Below are 23390 nucleotides of genomic sequence, written 5' to 3'. Positions count from 1 at the left end.
AAATGACTATCCGAGGTCTAGGGCAACGGAGAAGGAGGCCTCTATTTTCTAGAGTCTTGCAAAATGATGTATCTATTCCTCTGCATACTTTTATTTAAAAAAATAAATAATGCCTTCTTACAAACAAGCCATTAATTTTGTTCCCCATCACATACATTTTATTCCTGTGTTGACCTGTGAGTGACTCCAGAATGTTAACTCTGAGCTCCCGTTGATCTGGTTAACCCTTGACATGCCAATTAGTTATCAATAGATTATTTTTTTAAAAAAATCCACATCCCTCACCAGTTGTGAGGGAACTGAAACAATGGGATTATAGTTGCAGGGAGAATAATTCAACATTTTATGACAACCACATACCCAAAAGCCTCCTGCATCAATTAAAGAACATATCTTAACCCAAAACAAATTGCTGTGTGTTTCACTTCTGTATTAGCTTTGGTGTTATTTCCATTTTTTTTTCATATATTTTAAAGTTATACCAAATTTACCACACCCATTTATTACATTTTCATTTGGTTTTTCAAAGTTTAGTCTCTGTTAAACTGCTACTTTAGATCACATAACATGCATGCACATAGTTTCAGATAAAATAAAAATTCATACTGTCCGCAGTATAAATATCAGTCTCAGTCCTTCCAGCATCTTATTTTTTAGTCCTAGTGGATCTCATAGTGGGAGTTACTAAGCCCTGAAGGCTCAAAAAAATATGGACATAAATAGCTATTTTAGGTGCCTAAGTTCCAATTTGGGCTCCACTGCAATGAACAAAATCCCTGCCTAACCCCTGTAGGCTCCTAAACTCATGCAGTGCCTAAAGTTTCAGGATAAAAGTTCTCTAGGTGCCTATCTTTCTGCCTCTGAACATGTGCATTGCTGCCTCACTCTGCACATCAAGGCACGTGTCTCCCACCTAAGCCCCACAGCAATTGACACCCAGGGAAGATAGGCATTAGGCCTGCTATGTTGTATGCAGGGCTTGATCTAGTCGGCACGCTCAGACTGCCTACAGGATTGTGTCCTATTCAAAATGTTGATGGAGGAGGAGCTACCACCATCCAACTTTTAGCTTTTGTCCCAGTTTTAGAGCAGTTGACTGGGTTTTGGGAGATCCACATTCACTTACCCTTCTCTGCCATAGGGGGGATAGGATTTGAACAGGGGTCTTACACAAATCAGCAGAGTGCTCTAATCACTGGGAAATTCTGATATGGGGCTCCCTCCATCTCTCCTGTTGAAGCTGATCCACTGTGGATAAATAATGAAAGAGTGACTGGAGCAGGGGGACTTCATGCGTCTCCTACCTCCCAGGTTGGTGCCCTAACAATTGGACTACAGAGTCATTCTCTCTCTCTCTCCTTTTCGACTCAAGGCCAGAAGGAAAAAGGATTTGAACAGAGGTCTTACACAAATCAGCAGAGTGCTCATTGCTGTCATTGGGCTAGAAAGAGAGAGTCATAGAGTTAAAGGCCAGAAGGGACCACCAGATCATTTAGTCAGACTTTCTGTATCTCACAGGCCACCAACATCACCTGGAATTCACCTTTCAGGACAACTCATTGCCTTCTCCCCTTCAGCCAGTTCCTTATCCACCGTACAATGCTTGCAATGATCCCCATGTGTTATCATGTCAAAAGCTTTACTGAAGTTCAAGTTGTCACACTGTCTAGAGTGACTCAAGACCGTGAGTGCCTACCTCGTAGCAGACTGTCAAAACAGGGCAGACACCCCAAACTGGTGGTGTGTTCTATAATTTGATTTCACCAAGCCGGTAACAAATGTGAACTCCTGCATCATATAACAGTGTTACCATGGAGTCACAGACAGTCCCCTTAGACCCTCCAGTCTATCTTGCCACCCAGACAAACTGGATTTAGTGATAAAGATCACTTACATAAAAAATCACACCACATTCAGGTTTCTTCCAGTCCCAAGAGACTGGTCACTCACCCCAGATCAACAGGTATCCTAGATCTTACACCAAAGATAATGCCTGTAGCCAGTCCTGTAATAAACTATCTAAAGGTTTATGGACTAGGAAAAAGGAATAAGAGAGCTATTTAAAGGTTAAAGCAAGCAAACATATACACACAAATGAGTTACCATCTAAATCCTGAATGATTCAGTTGTAGTGACCTGTCAGTTCAAAATGTCTTTCAGGGCAGCCCCTGCAGATCTCTGGCTTCAGTTTAGAGTCTCTGGCCCCATCAGAGTTCAATCAGCTAAAAAGATGGACCTTTTTTCTGTGACTTTTTGTTTTATTTCCTTTGTTCAGCTGCCAAGTCCACAAGACAAGCTTCCTTGCACGTAGCATTCCCTAGGTGCAGTAAGGCCATTAACCAATCCTTTGTACTGCCATATTCTTTGATGGCCCATCTGAGTTTGATAGTTCTTCTAGATTAGTGCCTGGTGGGGCGGGGCAGGGCAGGGTAGGGCATGGCAGGGTGGGAGGATGATTCCCATGCTTGGGTTCACAAGTTCAGAGCAAATATTTTCAAAGTTATAAAGCAAAACATACATATTTTCTTATAGTACTGGTTACAGACATTGCAACTGAGATTAATGTGTACAGCAATTATGAAGCATTTCATAGAGTCTAAACATTAAATACATTTTATAAGACTAATACCTATTTTGAGCAAAACTAACATACTGGTGAACTGGTCTGATTTCATTCTATGAGCTTATTAGTTCTTATATTATGCCTGGTTTCACAGTAACAGCCGTGTTAGTCTGTATTCACAAAAAGAAAAGGAGTACTTGTGGCACCTTGGAGATTAACCAATTTATTTGAGCATAAGCTTTCGTGAGCTATAGCTCACTTCATTGGATGCATGCTGTGGAAAGTATAGAAGATCTTTTTATACACACAAAGCATGAAAAAATACCTCTCCCCACTCTCCTGCTGGTAATAGCAATTATCTAAAGTGACAATTATCTGAATTATCTACAACAATTATCTAACAATTAACAATTATCTAAAGTGATCACTCTCCTTACAATGTGTATGACAATGATGATTATCATACACATTGTAAGGAGAGTGATCACTTTAGATAAGCTATTACCAGCAGGAGAGTGGGGTGGGGAGAGGTATTTTTTCATGCTTTGTGTGTATAAAAAGATCTTCTACACTTTCCACAGTATGCATCCAATGAAGTGAGCTGTAGCTCACGAAAGCTTATGCTCAAATAAATTGGTTAGTCTCTAAGGTGCCACAAGTACTCCTTATATTACGCCTGCCACCTGGGCAAGACTTTGCATCTGGCTTGCCAGCATCATTCATACGCTAGATTCATTGCACTTTCCTTATTTAAAAAAAGCTAATTATTTTCTCAAAGAAGGATCAGGTTTGTCTGGCATGATCCACCTTTGGTATTCTAATGTTGTATTACATCTTCTTTACAATGCACAAAACTCCAGCTTCGCAAAATGGCAGAGGCGCCCATGACACTAAGGCCAATTGCAAGCAACTTCTCTCTCAGATCTGACAAACTCACTACAAACTGACTACCACTTTCGCTGAAATTTATTTCACTTTCATGAAATGTATTATTTCATGGTATTTTTCTATAAAGGATAGCATGTGAGATCTCTGCTGAAAGCACGTAACTTATCAATACTCATAATGACATAATCATTATAATATTTGTGTATGGGTAATATTTAAGGAATATTGCAACTATATATAAAACTATTCCCTTATGTTCTAGGAGTGAAAGTGAGTCACTTGGGAGTCATATGTCTCAGTGATGGCCCATTCAAGTTGAAAGGAATTGTCATCCCTCCCTGGCTATCCAATTAAATAATGTATTCCTCAATTGTCCACTGTTGCAACAACCCAGAAAAGTCAATGTAAAACCATTAAAGATAAACATTGAAACAACTTGGTGGTAAAAAAGGAATATTATAAGAGAAAAAAGACCGATTCATTATATCACAATGTGGAGAAAGATACTCTGCATCCATTCACTGAGGAGACATGTTGTTGAGCAAGGTGTGAATTGAAAGATTGGATCCTGGTTCCTGGGAAGCCAGACAGCTCTGCAACACATTGAACTTTGGGAGGCAAAACTACTTTATTAGATAGGAAATGTAGCTATTAATAAAGTGTAGCCCTAGTTCGTGTTTTATTATTTTGTTTTGTATTGTAACCATTTGTTTCAATCACTCTCTGTTGTTTCTAGTGGAACCTTTATTCTTTCTTTTCTTTTATTTATTATAAGTGGTCATAAGTGTTTTGCATTATACATAAGCAGTGATTTAAGGTAAAACTGGTAAACTGAGGTACATTGCTTCCTTAGGAGCAGAGGATCTGGGATTTCTGTGAAAGCCAGTGTCAGGGGTTAGATATCAGAGGGGAATGCTTTGAGGGGACTTTGGGACTGGGGTGCACCACTTATTAACCTGTATGACACAAAGACCCCTTGATGAAGGATCCCCTGTCCTTTTGCAAACAACTCTCACCTCATACCTGACAAACTCACTGCACCAAACATGTCATACAGGATATTTATCTATAAAAAGTAACATATAAGGTAGCAACAGATAGCTCATAACTTGTCAAGACTCCAAATCATTGAAAAATATATTTATGGAAATATTTAAGGAATGATGTATTTATATTGGAAGTATGCTTCATGGACTTGGAGTAAAGATTAGTCACCTGGGGAAATGTGATCCATTCAAGCAAGAGGGAGATATCACCTCTTCCTAGTCAAGATAATGCAAGATTCTATTGTCTAACCCTGTCACACTCTAGAACAGGCAACGAAAAACCATCAAAGACAATTGCAAATTATCTAAACCACTTGGAGATGAAAAGGAATATTATAGCAGGCAGGAGATTGCCCTGGCTATGAATAAAGACGAAAGAGTGTTTCTGTATAACAGGGTGTAGGGAAAGGTATCTATTCACTGAGGAAAACCTCTAAGGTGTGGATGGGAGGGGGTTCTTTCATAAATGTTTGAATCCTTGTTTTTGTGAAACTAGCCAGCTTTGCAACTGACTGAACTTTTGTGGGAAAAACTGCTTTATTATATAGGAAAGGTAACTAAGCATAGACCCAGATTCACATTTTATTATTTAGTTTTGCATTGTAACCAGTTGTTTCCATCATTGTCTTTCATCTCTAATTCAATCTTCATTCTTCCTAAAATAAAGCCTACTTTTATTTTATTATAATTGTTTATTATGGGATTATTTAGTTGGGGATTGGTCCTGCTTTGAGCAGTGGGTTGGACTAGATGACCTCCTGAGGTCCCTTCCAACCCTGATATTCTATGATTCTATGATTATAAATGCTGTGTGGTTTACAGGAGAAGTGGTTAAGGTAAAATTGGTAAACTGGGGTACATTGCCCTTTTGGGTGAAGACTATCTGGGATTTCTGGGATTAGCCAGTGTCAGGGGCTGGATATCACAGGGGGATGATTCAAATAGGCTCAGGGATTGGGGTGCCCTCGCTCTTAACCAGCAAAATGAAGTTAGGATTGGCACATCCCAGACGAGAGTGCTTGAGTGTCTGACAGGCTGATGGGGCTAGAGAGCTCGCACCCAGCTACCACAGGAAAGACTCCCTCTCCCTAAAGGCGGGGACTCACAGTCCTGAGTACTCTGAGAATTGTGAGAGAACCTAAATCCAAAGCAGGTTCCTGGCTGTGAATCACCAAGCAGAAAAAGGTACCTTGCTGCAGCCTGAACTTCAGGACCTGTCTCTGTGAGAGGGGTGGAGCTGAGCACACTCATGACACATTCCCCATGTTGGCTTCTCCCATTGGCTAGCTTGGGCATCTCCCCACCTAGCATGTTTGCCTTGGTAAATTGTAGTGTAAGGTGCCTCACTTTCTCCATTCATTGTATCAGCAGCCTAGGCCCCTAACTTCTACTGACTTCTTATGGCAGAAACAATAAATCAGTTGTTGGGTAACTGATATAGCCATACTGTCATGGCAGCATCATCTAGAGACATCAAGCTGAACCATCCAGTATCAATATGATAAAGGGGGCAGTCCATAACAAGATGACATGCTGTTTGTTCTTGTGCTCCATGGGGGCAGAACAGGGAGCTCTAGAAGCCCCAACGGTAAAGATGTAAGTTGAAAACCACCCGTGACCACAACATCTCCCATTGTAACAAAGAAGAATGTTTTAGTTCATATAGTTGTTCCGGGGGTGATGTGAGAACTGATCCAGAGAGACTAGGAGATGAAGATCTGAGTTGTCTATCTGCCAAGAATTGCACCATCAATCCAAAATATAATTCTGCACTTCCTCTTGTGGTTGTTCCTTAGAAAGATTGTGCCTGATGTACTGTCTGAGAGGCTCCACCATTTCAGAAAAAGGGCTATCACAATGCCTAACTCCTTTTGTGCATTCATGATTGAGTTTTTCTTCTCAATTTTTAGTCAGGCAAACTCCCATTGAACTCTTATGGTGAGTTTCTGTGTAAATGCTGAACTTTTGCTGGTAAGATGATACCTGCTTTTAAAAAAAAATACTTATAGTTATAAAGGAAACATGTATATTGAAGCTAATGTTTCTGTAGGAGGTAAGGAAGTGCTTTAGTAAGCCAAATATGAATTTAAGTTTTAAGAGAAGCTGATCATTTGCTTCAGAATTTTAGCCTGCAATCAAATAGGAAGAGGAACCATTCACCTTCATCTAAACAGTCTTAGAAGAATTACCCAAAGGTTCTTATCTCTTGATACTTCTGGTGCCACTTTAACCTAACTAGAAAAGGAGTACTTGTGGCACCTTAAAGACTAACCAATTTATTTGAGCATAAGCTTTTGTGAGCTACAGCTCACTTCATCGGATGCATTCTTTAACCTAACTGTGATTCAAAGAGTAGTTCAAACAGAATGCAGAGTAAGAAAGTAGCATTTCATTTCTTTTTCAGAACGGATCATGCGTCTTGAAACTGAATTTCATTCCACTTTGGGGTTGGACCTTACAGTCCTTGGGAGTTATGCATAGTTATCTTTAATCCTTTCCAGTGCTGACTCAGAGCTGCCTCTTTTCAGTTTGCTCTCCAATCTTTGTTTATTTAAAAAGTACAGGTGAGTAATCTATATTTCAAAGAAAGATGGCCTTTACTTCATTTAAATGGAATCTTTCTTTCAATATCTGAAATGAGAAAGTGATTAAAGCTTTGGTTGATAGTCAATATGTATTTTAGGGACAGATAAACTTAAAGGTCAGACACTGTCATAAAGGAGGATTTTTACTTTTTAATTTTTTAAATACTTCATACGAATCATGGTTTATGCATGTCTGCCACATTTTTAAAGTTCTAAAATAAAATTGTTCTGCATTTTCATAAGATTCACCATTCAGTACCAGCCAGAATTTGATATGGATGAGAAATTACCCCAATATATTTGGTCTTTGTGTTGCTGTTGAGACAGGATGTTTTTCCTATGAAGTCATTTTAAAATAAGTTGTATGAAACATTACCTCTGCTTTCACAGAATTGTTTGTTTTATGGGTACTGATGATCTAAACAAAGAATATTTATATCTAACCAATAAGTTAAGACCAGGCTTTACCTGAGTGTTGTGGATAAGTAGAGTTGCAATCTTTGTTTGAAAAAGAACAGTAGGGATGGGCAGAAAACAAGAATTCAGTTTCATGGGAAAAAATAGGTTTAACATTTGTTTCTTTCCTCAGCAGAACAGAACTTAGGCCTTACACACACACACACACACACACACACCCCAGAAAACAGAGACCACCTCAGAATAGCCAATAGCCGGGAGGTTATTTAAATATTCACTGGTCCAGAAAAAAAACAAGTCTAATGCTAATGCCTGATGGTTGGGGCACTCATTTGGGAGGTAAGAGTGCTTGGTTCACATCCCTGCTTTCCCTATATCTTTCGAGTTGGAGTTGTTCAACTTTGTATAAATAATTCGGTATCCATTGGGCTACAGAGCAAGAGACTAGAAGAGTGAGGTCTGACTGATCCTTCTCTGACTGATTCAAAGCTGGACTTGAACCTCCACCTTGCCCGCCATACCCTAACCACTGAGCTGTTAGATGCTCTAGTCTGGGATTCCCTTGTTTTCACCAAAAAATCCATTCTGGACCTGAGGCACCTTCCTGATAAAAGTTTTGTCAAAAACAATATATTTCTGCAAAAAGTTTCAATTTTGAACAAATTGGCAGTTTCCAATGGGGGGGGGTGGTTCATCAAAAAATTCCCATTTGGCTTTAGAATATAATCATATGTATAGTTGTTTGGCCTAATGGATAATATACAAGTTTCTCAAATCTCACACTTTTCTTAGAATATATAACAAATAGATAACTTCTTGAACACAATATGTTCATCTTTGGTGGCTTCTTGTGTGTCCGGTACTTCCATTCCTTCCATTGATATGCTCATTAGATCATTCACATGATCAGGCAGAAGGCAACTTCTTTCAGAACACAAAATTCTATTCAATGAGGCAAAAGACCGCTCAACTATAGCTGTTGTGACTGGGAGTAACAAGAGATGAACTCCTACTTCTTTCATCCCAGGAAACATAGCACAAAGATTGGGTCAAGCCACTAGTGATGATGAAAAAGAAGTTGAAGTCAAATCTTCATTCATTCATTGTATGATATTCCACTGTGTGTTCAAATTCTCTATTCTGTCCTGAGCACATGGCAGCCCCTTTGCTGGTAGCGCCACACTCCACTCAACTATCAGTGTTTTATAGGACAGGGATCTGTAAAAGCTACATAGAGGTTGAGTAGAATCTAGAAGTGGCTGTTGTAGATTTTTAAGAATCAAGTCTGTGTACTTTTTCAGTTGTTTTAACAAACACTTCTTGTCCTCTTCACTTAAGGATTCAATATAAATGCCTTCATTACTCAAGTTCTGGACTGAAGTCTTTGCTTCTTCCAGTACTTTTTCAATGGATAGCTCTCTGATTGATCCAAATGTAGCTTCTATTGCCGGACAAAGATCTACTACTGTTGTAGCAGATGCCTGGATGGCATTGTGTAATGACCCAAGTGGTTTCAACAGTAGACTTACAAGGGAGAGAATGCCAATAGTCTTCTCTGAACGTAGTAGCAAAAGTAATCCACCAGCCTCACTACTTAGATCCATCCCATCTTGGTAGATTCTTTCCAAAGCCAGTAATAATGGCTGGAGTAATTTTAAGACAACAGCCAAGGATCACTCATGAGAAAGCCAGAGGGTTTTCCCAGGTTGGACTAATCCGAAATTCAGTCCCAGTGTATCTTCTATATTTTCCAAGATATTCAGTCTTTTTGGATTCTTGCTGAAAAAAGAATAAATGAGGACATTAAATTTATAGCTTTTTAAATGTTTTTTGAAGAGTCTGCAGTTTGTATTAGCTCTAGATGGAGTAGATGGCCTCTGCAGTGTGTATAGGAGAGATTAGGGTTATGCTTTTCTCTGAGCAAAGCTTATACTCCACCATGTCTTCCAGAGAAGTTTGCAGCTCCCTCAAATGCACAAGCAGCCATCTGTTTGGGGTCCCATTGACAAGCATGTAACTCTTCTAACATGTGGGTTCTCACAGATGCAGCTGATGTGTCTTCTATAACTTGAACATCTAGAAATGCATCTACTGGCCTACCACTGACATCAAGATAACGTACGCAATGACTTAATAGTTGATGCTCATTTGCATCGGTGCATTCATCAGCCATGTATACAATTTTTTTTTTGTGGTGAGAGACTTCTTCACTTTTTCAACTGTTGAGTCTTTCACTGTTGCACTGTATGCTTCTAGCCAGATAGTTGAGTTTCTTGCAGAAAGATAGTGAGCATTTGTTGGTCTTGTTCAGAATCAGTGTTCAACTTCAGGATGAACAAGTGACAATGCACTTAACATTGGCCTCCAGTTTGTAGTGTGTGGTATCTCTTGCTTAAATAGAAAGTATGATGCCACAGCCATGTTTGTTCGCATGAACTGTGTTGTGTCTCCAGCATTCTTAACAGCCTCATTAACACTCACCGGTGTTGTCCTTGGTCAGTGGAGACTCAGAGTTCAGCACTGCTTTCACATGAGTTCACCTCCCAGGTGGGAGGGCGAGAAGGCACCTTGCTCATTCCTCCAGCTGCTCACTGTTCGCTCTGGCCACTGTTGTTCATTGTGCCAGTGTTCAGTACATTGCTCTGTTGCCACTGGCCCTGCGCTGTCACCTACCACTGTGACCTCTGCGAGTTGGTCTCTTGAGGTTCCACCCACTCTCAGTGATTTTAGCTGAGCTCTCAGTGGGGGAACCTCACTGCTAGTGCGGACTGGGCCATCTCTTCCACAGAAACACTGTCCCACAGCAGGTCTAAGCCCTTAGACCTGATTATCAGTGATTTCAGCTGTAGTGGTCACTTAACAGAACAAAATGCTATCTATGGAGCCTAATCAGCTCTGTCTTTAAACAGTGGAGAAGGGTAGGTCAAATAGTACTTGTGACTCAGGCAGACCATCAAGCAAAACACCTGTCCCCACACTCTCTCTTGATGCCGTCAATCAGCAAGTACAGTTCTACTGCCCTTTAGTCATACAATAAGAACAACAACATTTCATTCCCCCCACAACCACCCCTCCTGCATTCAAGTGATTTGTAACCCAACCCCAGCCAAAATCTATCACTTGGGCAATGCACCTCTGTTTGCTGGATACCTAGGTAGATTAGGTGTGAATGTAAATACAATCTGGTCTTGAAGTCTTTCCCCCCAGCCCCCAGCTCATCACTAGCTGTCAGGGAGAGCTCATTTAGACTTTGGTTATAAATCATAATTTGAAATTATTACGTTGGCCAACATCACCAAAATGAATGCACTGACATTGTCATAAAAAAACAACAGCAGTGTAAGGAAGCTAGTCTATGTTTGTACTTTTCAAATCTATTATACTTTTTCAGTTACCCACATTTTATCATACACTGTATATGCTTTTAAAGTGTTTATTAACATTTCAATTTCAATTCAAATTTCCAAACAGTCACTAGAGAGGCAACACTGCATGTAACTAGTTCACAAAACTGGGGTGGGGAGTGTTGGGGAAATTCGGGGGGGGGGGGAGGGGGAGGAGGATGGAGTGGCAAATCCCTGCCCAGAACTGATGCACAATAACCTGTGATAAAAGTGCAGGTCACAATATCCCTCTCACTGTTCTTTCATATCACTTTTCACAACTTTCTCTTTTTTTTCTCTTGACTTTTTCCACTATGTTTTATTCCTCCCCCACTCTCTCTATTTCCTATAACTAACAATGCCCCATCTTGATCTCTCCAACTCCCCCTTTTATTTATTTTCCCTCTTTGGTCCTACCCATAGTGAGATAGTCCTGCTCCTTGAACTCCCATGCTAGGTTCACTTGTTTCTTCTCGTCCGTTTCCGTCCATGAAAACTGATTACTTTCCTTGGAAACATGTTGATCAGACATTCCAAAGGAACTCATGTTTAAGGAAACTCTCATTGCCTTCAAAGGGGTCAGAATTTTACCCCTTGTTTGTTTGTTTTCTGTGTACACAGCTTATAGTACAATAAAGGTAAGCTAAAGAATTTGAAATAGGAGAATAATGCTCAGGTATGGTTAGACTAAGTAGTAAAATAAATGCAGGACTTAGGCTTTGAACAAGCCCTGAGTTAAGGGGCAGTGGGTAGCTGTGCTATCCTAGAAGCAGAGCAGGAGTAAGACTGTGATTCAGTCTGACTCCTGGTTTCCCCTTGCGCCAGGTTTTGTTGTTTCATTGGTGGAGAGGAGGGTGTTACAGTGTGTTCTGTGGCTGTGGGAGGGAAGCAATCTGTGTCAACCTTATCTTTGGTGCAGTTTACTTTGCTAGTACACTGGTTTATATGTGCCACCTGATGAGAGAGGTGGAGCCACAGCTGACCATAATAAAGGTAGTCCAGGCAAGCACATTGTTGCTCTGTATGTCCTATTGCATGAGAGCTTAGCTAAGGTCACAAGCTTCTGCACAATAATTGGGTATATAGACAATTAATTCTAAAACAAGAAGCGGGGTTTTGAAAGTCATTTTTGGGGGTCCATATTCATTTTCATATTCATATTATTTAAGGAACTATAAATAAGGTAATTTGGAGGAGGATTTTTTTAATGTGGCTCTTTTATTTCTATCTAATAATCATATAAAGCATAACAGAGCTACCTGTGAAGTCCAATGATAAAATATGCGGCTAATTACTCATTTAATGTATAGGAATGCATCCCTTTTGATCTCAACAGTCAATTTTATAATGCGTATTCTTGGCTCTATTTATTTTTTTATTTTTATTTTTTGTAACCTGAGATCAACAATTGAATCTAAGTACAATGATTTCTGGGGAAAGATGAGAAATCAGTGAAGGGAGAGGGTAAGAACAACCTAGAGTTTAAACAGGTCTAGTAGTAATAACTATCTAGGTAAGAAGAACAATTGCTTTGAATTAATAGCATGGGACTGTTCGCCCATGTTCTTCTAATTAAAAAAAATGTTTCCATTCACTAGTAAAACTATTACCAGTTCAGGAGAAAGATCAAAAGTCTCCTTTCTGTGAAACTCAAAGGTCAAGATTGCAGATTGTTCCTATTTTCTATGTCACTTTATATAACGCTAGAATTTTATAACTCCAGACAACTGCAGATTGGCTTCAATAGTTTGTAGAAATAAGTAAATACATGGCAAAGGAACTAAGAAGCCAATAGCACAAAGATCAATGTTGAGACTGAGTGGAAATGTTATTTACTTGCAAATCATTTTGGTTTGTTTGTTTTTTTGTCTGATACAAACAAATACATTTGGATCTGTTATGAAGCCCACAAATGCATGGAAATTCAGATGGCTACCTCAGTGCTTAAGGAGGTATAGTCAAGTCAAGTGAACAAACTCATTTCTCCTTAGTCAGCAGTTTCTAGCTACCTCTAAAGAGAAGTTCCTACCAGACACTTAAAAAGATTTTTTTTTTGCAATTTTTTTTAAATCCAGATGATACCCTGTCACTGAACAGTATGCTACCTCTTGAGCAGGACATGGAATCAGTTTTATCAATGATCCCCAAAACTCTCTGCTAGTTCAGGAAAATAAGCAAGATTTCTATATCCACTAAAACTCCAGGAATCAATCAGGTAAGTAGAAAATAATTACCCAGATAGGAAAAGTGTTCAGCACTCTGGTTATGGGATCTTTTATGACTACCAGCAATAAGCATCTCAGCTTTATTTTCAGTCTGAAAGATGCAAAATCCTGGAACACAGTGCCCCAAAATAGTAACTTTTCTTATACTTTCATGTATGTATTTACAGTCCTGTGCTTGATGTCCATGATAGAAAGAGTAAAATGTTCTCATAAGTTTATGTTTACTATGATTAAGAACAGGTTTTTGTTGTTGTTTAACATTTTATGTCCTTCAAACATGTAATTAAATAATGCATATGAATCCCATTGAAGTCAATGGGACAATTTACATACGTAAAGTGTTTGCAGGGTCAGGATGTAAAACATCAAAAGATTGTAAATAATTGAAGTTAAAAGTCAGTTCTGTGTTTATATGTCTTATGACATCTTTTCTTCTGAGCTGGGCTCTTGATTTTCCCCCTCACATTTGTCCTCTTTTCTGATTAGCTCTAGATATTAATTTATCTGGCACCCCACGACAGATCGAGTGTGTTATATGACATAGCTACTCAATGTAATCCATTATGAGGTAATCTTTCCTGTTTAATTCAGTTTCACATACTGTTTCCTGTATTTATTACAGATTTCACACTTACATATGTTCTGATAGCATTAATAACTGGACAGAGTAAAAAGAAAAAGAGTACTTGTGGCACCTTAGAGAATAACCAATTTATTTGAGCATAAGCTTTCATGAGCTAAAGCTCACTTCATCGGATGCATACTGTGGAAACTGCAGAAGACATTATATACACAGAGATCATGAAACAATACCTCCTCCCATCCCACTCCCCTGCTGGTAATAGCTTATCTAAAGTGATCACTCTCCTACAATGTGCATAATAATCAAGGTGGGCCATTTCCAGCACAAATCCAGGTTTTCTCACCCCCACCCCCACAAACTCACTCTCCTGCTGGTAATAGCTCATCCAAACTGACCACTCTCCTTACAATGTGTATGATTATCAAGGTGGGCCATTTCCAGCATAAATCCAAGTTTAACCAGAACGTCTGAGGGGGGTGGGGGGTAGGAAAAAACATGGGGAAATAGGCTACCTTGCATAATGACTTAGCGACTCCCAGTCTCTATTTAAGCCTAAATTAACAGTATCCAATTTGCAAATGAATTCCAATTCAGCAGTTTCTCGCTGGAGTCTGGATTTGAAGTTTTTTTGTTGTAAGATAGCGACCTTCATGTCTGTAATTGCGTGACCAGAGAGATTGAAGTGTTCTCCGACTGGTTTATGAATGTTATAATTCTTGACATCTGATTTGTGTCCATTTATTCTTTTACGTAGAGACTGTCCAGTTTGACCAGTCGGAGAACACTTCAATCTCTCTGGTCACGCAATTACAGACATGAAGGTCGCTATCTTACAACAAAAAAACTTCAAATCCAGACTCCAGCGAGAAACTGCTGAATTGGAATTCATTTGCAAATTGGATACTGTTAATTTAGGCTTAAATAGAGACTGGGAGTCGCTAAGTCATTATGCAAGGTAGCCTATTTCCCCTTGTTTTTTCCTACCCCTCCCCAACCCCTCAGACGTTCTGGTTAAACTTGGATTTATGCTGGAAATGGCCCACCTTGATAATCATACACATTGTAAGGAGAGTGGTCAGTTTGGATGAGCTATTACCAGCAGGAGAGTGAGTTTGTGTGTGTGTGTGTGGGGGGGGGGTGAGAAAACCTAGATTTGTGCTGGAAATGGCCCAACTTGATTATCATACACATTGTAAGGAGAGTGATCACTTTAGATAAGCTATTGCCAGCAGGAGAGTGAGGTGTGTGGGGGGGTATTTTTTCATGCTTTGTGTGTATAAAAGATCTTCTGCACTTTCCACAGTATGCATCTGATGAAGTGAGCTGTAGCTCACTAAAGCTTATGCTCAAATAAATTGGTTAGTCTCTAAGGTGCCACAAGTACTCCTTTTCTTTTTGCGAATACAGACTAACACGGCTGTTACTCTGAAACCTGGACAGAGTAAGACACCTAGGACTCTGTTCTCAGACTTTTCAATGCCAAGATTCTCACTGTGAATTATGCTTAGTATTTCCAACTGCATGCTCTCCGCAATTATGACATGATGTCCTTTGTACAGAATCCCATTGCATAGAGCAATTTCATCTTTATAGTTCCAATATGGATTTGTGCTTGGAGATGTTTGGCCACCCCTCTAGAATTACTTTGTTGAAGTGTTGCAAGATTGGGACCTCTTGTGTTTCTTGTTTTGAGCTTGTCAGATATTATTCTGGAATCAAGTCATGTTCTCGTCAAACTCCTCTTCAGGGTGTAAGAGCAATAGTACTGCCACATGACAAGCAATCACTATTCAATGACATTGATGGATATTGTTACACTGAGACCCCTAGAAGTAAAGGCACAATAGGATGATCTATGGATACAGGGCCACATCTTCAGATGGCTGTGAGTAGATTTAGATCCTTTGATTTATGTGGAACTATATCTATTTACACCAGTTAGGATCTGGCCTGTATTTCAGCCTGAACTCTATTTCCTTTCATTAGAAATTAGAAAGCAGACCCTTAATGTTTTAATATTTATGTGTGTTTTATATTTCATTTTATTATAGCATTATTTTAAAGGAAGGTTAATAACTTATTCTGCAGCTTTTGGATGTGTAATAACCACTAGTATCATATCAAGTTGTAGCACAGCGGTACATTTATTTCGTTAAATTACAGACTGACTAATAGCAAAACAAAACAAAAAAAACCTTTCATACAGCCACATCTAGCCATAAAATACTTTCAAGCTACCTTTTTGTTGCTAATGTATAACAATTTCAAACAGCAGTAGTTTAGATTCAGGTTATATACTGCTGACAAATTATTAATCTCTGAAAAAAATGACAGTAAAAGCCATATTAACACAGCTTGTCATCAGTTATGTAACTCAAAGAGATGCACTGCCTGAGCTCAGACAGAAGACTTTTCAACTTGCAAAAGCATCAGGAGAAGCAGTAACTTACCATAAACACTGCAAAATCATTTAATTGCTGACTATTTCTTCTCTTCATCATAGTATAATATTGAATATAATACAAATTATGGGTGCACTGCAGCAGCATGAATACTGTAGGTGCATATTCCAGATGTCACTTTCTGTTACTGATAGAAAGAAGCTGGACTAACTTTGGACTGAACAATTAATCATTCTTCTAAGTGTGTAGTTCCCACAAGAGAACATGTAATTAAAGATGAAGGGCTCAGAAGATGTACGTTTTAAATTTTCAAAAGCGATTAGTGATTTTGGAAGCCACCATTTTTGGGTGCCCAATTTGAGACACTACAGGGGCTTGGTTTTCTGAAAGTACTGATCACCCAATGTCTGTAAATCAGGCCTCTGTAAAGTTGGAGACCTAAAAATTGAGACACTCAAAATCTTTAATCACTTTTAAATGTTTAGGCCAATGGTCTCTGATTCCTCCAAAGACTAAGTTGTGCCATACAAAGCAGCAATAGAGTGATGTTTGTGATCATGTGACTCTCCCCCCCCCCCCGCAGAACTATCCGTGATTCATTTCTGTTTGTCTACATATATTATACCTCCTTAGTCCTGAATCTGAAATGTGTAGTTATAGTAACTACAATATTTAATGTTATTTAAATATAAGCTTATACTATACTCTCTTTTTTATTCTAATTTGGATAGTTTCCTGGTATGTAACCTGGGCAAATCATTTTCCCTTGCTATGTCTCCATTTTCCTGTCTATAAAATTAGGATGTTATTTATTACAGGCAGTTTATAAGGATTAATTAGCTATTATTTATGCACTGCTTTGCAAATGTAAAGTGTTTACATTACTATTAGGTGTTCCAAATTGAAGGGACTTGAAAGAACAGAGAGAAGGGCTACTGAAGGGAGAATAAACATTTATCATTCTAGTGCATTTGACAGAGTCCAGAAAGGAGTGAGAGTCACTCACATTATACAGACCAAGAAGGAATAGGAGGGACTAGAGGAGATGCAGACTTTAGCAGAAAGTATTTTCTTCAGAGATTCAAGTGAATTTAAAAAGAATTGAGTGAACAGGTACATATAGTAACCGTGAAACTTTTACCTACTGCAGGACGGGATGGCTTAGTGGTTTAAACAACTGGTTTGAAATGTTTATCTTCCCTAGAGCCACAGGATCAAATCTAGCCAGAGTTAGCTCAGCCCTTCATTCAAGGTAAATAAAATGAGTTCCATGCAGCTTACTCTTCACTTTCTTTTAAGAAAAAAACCTTTAAAACTGAACTCTCTGGTCTGTGTATTATGGTGTGTTTTGCTTGCTCACTGTGGGTCTGGTACTATGTGTATGATACACAAAGAGTTTGGGGATTAAAAGTATTATACAAATGTAAAATATTAGTCGTTATACATAACTAAGATAGGTTGAACTGGGACAGCTGCTTCCATAGGTGCTGAAACTTTGGATACTGGGGTGCTGTCACTCCCCCTGGCTTTAAGTGATTTCCATCATATACAGGATTTACAGTTTGGTTCAATGGCTCTCAGCACCTCCGCTATAAAAATTGTCCCAGTACCCCTGGCTTCTTCATTGACAGATCCCCCAGAAAACTGATTTAGTCTAATTCTGTTCAATCAGCAGACTTTGACCATAAGTTTCAGTTAATGGTGATTTATTTATCTAGTGCCAAATAGTTAACCAGGTATTAATTAGGTATGAAATTCTAAATCCATTTTCTTAAATGACAAGATGCCAAATAAAGACTAAGGGTGGAATTTTCAAAAGCACCTGGAGAGTTAGGTTATCAGCTCCCAATGAGAGCCAATGGGATTTGGCAATTAAATACATCATACTTTTTTTGAAAATCACACACTGAGCCCTAGATAGGCAGAAACTGTTTTGTTATAGGTGTCTAATTCATTTTTTTGTATTCAAATATCTGTTCCACTATCTTATTAATTCACACTTCCTCATCATTTTAATCTTTGCCTCCAAGAGTTTCTCTTGCACTTTTACTTTGGATATGTCTACAATTTAGCTGGGAGCATGCTTCCCAGCTCGAATACACACACACAAACTGTGCTCAAGCTAACATGCTGAAAATAGCAGTGTAGCTGGGGGTAGCATGGGCAGCAGCTCAATCGAGCCATCTAAGTACTTACCCATGGTGGTACTCAGGCAGCTAGCCCAAGCTGTCACTGGTGCTATTTTTAGATCTTGAGTAGACAGAGACTCCCTTGGCTATTTTTTGAGCACTAGCCCAGTAGCACAAGGGAGTCTCTGTCTACTCAAGATCCCACCTGAATGTAGATATACTCTTTGACTGGGTGTTCATCTCAGTGAAAAACAAATAATTCAGATTTCCTTATGAAAACATCACTGAATTTTCCTTTTTGAATCAATGATTGAACAAATGGTTTTAACCCAAAGTAACCAAAGATAATAACACTGTAACTTTGCCAAGACCTAAAGCCGATGTCAATTATTGGTGACACTTTATCAATATTTTAAAATGTTCTTCTTAAACCATATTCTAGTTCAATTATTTAATTCTTTATTGATTTTAAGCAAATTCTTCAAAGTGTTTCTATGCATCCCAAGCTTATCAGTATTTTTAAAATACTGATTAGACATCTTTTGAAACCCAGGAGAAAGACTTACTTGATAACCTATCTATACAAGCCTTATTTTAGTCAGAGGACCATAGTCTGACATCATGTCTACATAGAATTATCTTTCAGTGGTGAATATCAGGCATAGATCAATAGCAGGGTATAGTCCTGAGTCTGTAAAGGGTAAATCAAGTCTAAATACTGATAGTAGAGGTTAGACCATCTGGAATCTAAAGGCAAACATTATCTTTATATAATACACATAGATACACAGAGATTAAAATTTGATTTGTAGTGGTTTGGTAATACTGTGGCCACTAATAATAAAATCATGAGACAGGAGTAGTCAAGCTTGTTTCCCTTTATTATTTAAGAATAGTACACAATAAGAATAGATATATAATACTCAATATTTATGGAACCAAAACTTGCATCCAATGACAATCTGATCCCACTCCTGTCTTGTTTGACCAATAATTCAAACCTTGCAATCTTTTATAGGCAGGTAATCGAAAATCCATAACTTCCTTTTCTACACACAGACAGTTATGCATATCCCCTTTCGTCTGGTACATGTTGCTAATTTCCAAGCACACATTGCAATATCCAGACTTTCCATACTAATATGGTTAATACATTTTGCATTTAAAAGCACTGGTTTTAATAATCTGGATGTATTATGATAAAACCTAACTTTCCACTCTTACCAAACTCTCAGTAAAGGTTATACCACTTCATATTTTATTACAAATTATTGTTAAAGCTTGTTAGTGGGGTAGTTCACTTAACAATTGGGTTTTTCTTAGCAATAGGCCCTCTGACTTAATGGTTAATAAAAATAATGGACAATATTTAAAAAAAATTTGCATACTATGTGATACTGGCAAATATTTTCCACCTTCATTTCTAAATAGAAAGCAGATATTCCTTGGACAAGGGTTTTAACTTCAAAGATGAAAAGCATATAGGGTGAATCCTTATTAATAGGCCGCTGACCATGTCTGAATCTATCTTCAGGTCCAAGTATGCAAAAATAAAGGGTGTGTTATGGCGTATGAAATCTGCTTAAATGCTTTGCTCTGGAGTTTTGTAGTGACTCGCACAACTCAAACCTATAAAGGCTGTCATCAGTGAGGTGTCTTCAGATGTTTGGTCTATTCAGTCTTTCTCTCTAGCTTTCAATCAGCTGAGAAGGATCTCACATTACCTACTGGACACTGTTACAATTCTCTAGTGCTCTCTGCATTGCATAAAGCAGTGAGGAGCTGAAAACATTGACTCTGCCTTTGGGAAGAAAGGCTAACTGAATTGGCTCAACACAGACACCCTTTCTGCTCTCCCCAATGATATGTGTAGAACTTTGCAGTTCCATAGCCTGGCTTCCATGCTAGCTATGTACCAGGAACAAGATTTCCGGGCTCCTTTTGTACCTATGCATATAATTAAAACACAAATTAATAGAGAGGCAGTGTGGATAGGGCACTGGCCTGAGATTCATGAAATCTGCGTTCTATTCTGAGCTCTGCAGATGACTTGCTGTCACCTGAGGCATATCTATTCACCTTCTGTTTTCACTCCCATACTTTATTTATATTATAAAGTCTACAGAGAAGAGACTGTCTTTTACAGTGTGTTCATATAGGATTTAGCATAATGGGTCTTAGATCTTGATTGGGGCACCGAGGCTCTGTCATAAGTTACATTCTAAATAATAAAGGAAAATGAATGATGATGCTCTTTCAAGAATGTATTCACATATGCTCACTTTGTTAGTGATTTTCCCCTGTAATATTGTTTGATAAGGAACAAGTGAACCCATGAAGAACAGAAACAATTGTGTTTTCCTTGACTGATGTTAGACTGAAATTTATAATTCATATATTCCACATTCAGTGATCAGCATAATACTACTTCAGTGATTCAGTGGAAGGACAGTATTTTCCATTCCTGTTGAAATCTTAAGCATGAGGGTTTCTCAAACACCTCTTCCTATTTTCAAAGAAATTATACTTTTTAACTTTTAAATATTGCAGCTAAAGAATATAGTTACTGCAATATTGCATTTACTTCACAGCAAGCCTTAAATATGCATGTTCTCTCCCAGCCTGTTGCTATTTCTAGGTCAGAAGAAGAAATTGTATGCCTGTGAACTATTTCTGCAATATCTGTAAAAAAGCATATGAATAGATGAAGGGTTTGAGTTAAAATAGCATGAAAAAGGATCATATGCAAATGTAGCAAATTAACTTTTGAGCTGTTTATGTCAAAAGTCATGGTCACAAGAATAGGTCATCAGGCTTCCTGATAATGAGGTCTTATTTAAAAAGGCAATGGATTGTGCGTGTGTTTTAATGAATATTATTTCATTTTCTCTATTTTTACAAATGTTCAGTTTCTACGGCCGTTAAACGTAGCTTAAAACATAATTAATTTCAGAATTCCTTGAACTTGTCCTTTGGATGTGTAATTTGTGCCATGAGAGTTTAGAGTCATACAATCAGATGCCATTTACATTTTTCAAAGTACCTAATGTGGAGTTTTTCAGGAATACTGTATTTTTAAAATTATATTTTAAGATTATTATACAAAAATATTCCTGTTTCATTAACTTTTCCACTAAACTACTGATTGTTTTTAACAGATATGATCATCCAAACACACAACCTTATAACTACATTAAGGTGTTTAATAACATATGCATGTAATTTTGCAAATTCCCATTTCATGTATTTTGTTCAACTTACATAAAACTTAACATTGCAATAGATTTAAGTATTTTAAAAATTTAAAAATGCTCATATGATGGCTTTGGACATATGCAATGCATACCTGCTTCTCTTCTAATAGTGATTCAGCAGTAAGTAACTAAAACAAAGTAAATGACCGCTACAACAATGACTTTGTCAATCAGCTGTAGAAAGTTTTTTTTCTCAGATTGGTTAAGTTGATCTTAAATACGGTGACAACATTGAAAATAATTAAATGGTTAAATAGTTAGATTCCTTTAGAATGCTTTTGCTACCAGTTTCTATCATGCATTCCATTTTAATGAAGGGATATTGCTTGTTATGTACCTTTCTTCTATTCTACTTCCAAACTGAGTAGGCATTTTCATCAGGCTTGATCCAATGGCGTGGAAGTCCTACATTGACTTCAGTAGGCCTGGATCAGTCCTAGACTGCTATTTTTTTTAACTTTGATTAGCAATTGAAATATTTATTGCCACAGCATCTAGCAGGACTTGCCAACCTTGAAGAAAACAATATTCACCATAGTGGCTGCACCTACAAACCTGTTCTGTTTCCATGCCTTCAAGAGCTATTTGAAAAATGGGTCAATTCTTCTACAATCGTTTTCACAAAATTTTGGACCTTTTCATCAAAATTTAAAAGAAAATTTTCATTAAAAAATTCAAGCTTTGAAATTTTTCAACCTGCTGTATCAATTGTTTCAGTCCTGCTAGCAAAGCTGTATAAAGAATAGATACTCCTTTCAATCTATTCTTTGCTATTCCGCAGTGGACCAACACTGTCCAGGGGCCAACACTATTGCCATAATATACATTAGCTTCTTCAAACCACATGTGAGTTTGTAGATAAGCAAATCCCTTCCAGCTGACTTTTACTCATCAGAGTAGTTTGACTTGCCCAGAGACATACCATCTCCTGTCACAGCCATTGAAGCAGCACAACCAGGAGAACCCAAGAGCTCCTTGACGTCTACTGGTAAAGTTGGTAAATACTGAGAGGTGTCTTTCTATAGCATAAATACCCTTCATGTGCTTTCTGTACCATAGTAATGTTTTGCTCTTATGTTGGGTTTCCTTTTTTTTGTTTGGAGATGGAATTTGCCTATTTTGGGTTTGGGGATCATGGTGTGATTGGTTACTGCCTGTGTGACTATAAGATTTGCTTCTATTCTGGTTTACTGACATTCTCTTTGAGGCTGAGCATAGCACATGATTTGGTCCCAAAGCCCATTTCTGTCCATAATACCTGTGTAACCCATTCAAACTGGGGGGGAGGGATAGCTCAGTGGTTTGAGCTTTGGCCTGCTAAACCCAGTGTTACAAGTTCAATCCTTGAGGGGACCATTTAGGGATATGGGGCAAAAATTGGGAATTAGTCCTGCTTTGAGCAGGGGCTTGGACTAGATGACCTCCTGAGGTCCCTTCCAACCCTGATATTCTATGATTCTATGAAATTGGAACTCATAGGGCAACTTCATTGATTTCAGTTTGTTATGAGTAAATAAACAGAAAGTACAATTTAGCCCATATTATGCACCTTGGATTAGATTCACCAGTACACTCTAACTGCTTTGTACGGATTCAAAGCAGACAACAACTTAATTGAATTAAGTAATATATTTCACTGGTAAGACCTCATCTCTGTACAGCTCTGGTCATCCATGTTCAAGAAAGATGAATTCATACTGGAACAGGTATAGCAAAGGTGTACTAGTGTGATCAGAAAAAATGGAGAACCTATTTTAGGAGAAGAGACTAAAAGAATGTGGCTTGGTTAAGCTAGCAAAATAGATGCTGAGAGGGATTAGATTGCTCTCTAAATATATTCATTTTATAAAAACCAGGGTTGGAGAAAAGCTATTTAAACTAAAGTGCAATGTTAGCCCAAGAAAAAATGGGTACA

The sequence above is a fragment of the Lepidochelys kempii genome, chromosome 4 (assembly GCF_965140285.1).
Source record: "Lepidochelys kempii isolate rLepKem1 chromosome 4, rLepKem1.hap1, whole genome shotgun sequence".
Lineage (NCBI taxonomy): Eukaryota > Metazoa > Chordata > Testudines > Cheloniidae > Lepidochelys > Lepidochelys kempii.
The sequence above is the reverse complement of the archived record's forward strand: the minus strand, read 5'-3'. Positions refer to the sequence as shown.